We start from the raw sequence: 247 nt of genomic DNA, 5'->3' as shown, positions 1-247 counted from the left end.
GACCGTAGTAAATTTTATCCTACAGTTTTTAAAAGCTGTCTTTTTAATTGTCATCATCAGGAACTTTCCTAGAATAATTTAGTCTGTACTGTCAAAGTAACTTATTATTAGCCTGCAAATAACATTTGGTTAAAATTAGTAAACCATGACTTTTGTTTTACTCAATCTGTTGAGCACTAATTCCAAGAACAGTATGATCAGTTTCGGTAGTTGAATCAGAAATGCCACATACTCAGGATTCTCAGGA

Source organism: Thalia democratica, unplaced genomic scaffold (assembly GCF_965202585.1).
Source record: "Thalia democratica unplaced genomic scaffold, ktThaDemo2.hap1.1 HAP1_SCAFFOLD_702, whole genome shotgun sequence".
Lineage (NCBI taxonomy): Eukaryota > Metazoa > Chordata > Thaliacea > Salpida > Salpidae > Thalia > Thalia democratica.
This window is presented reverse-complemented; position numbering follows the sequence as displayed.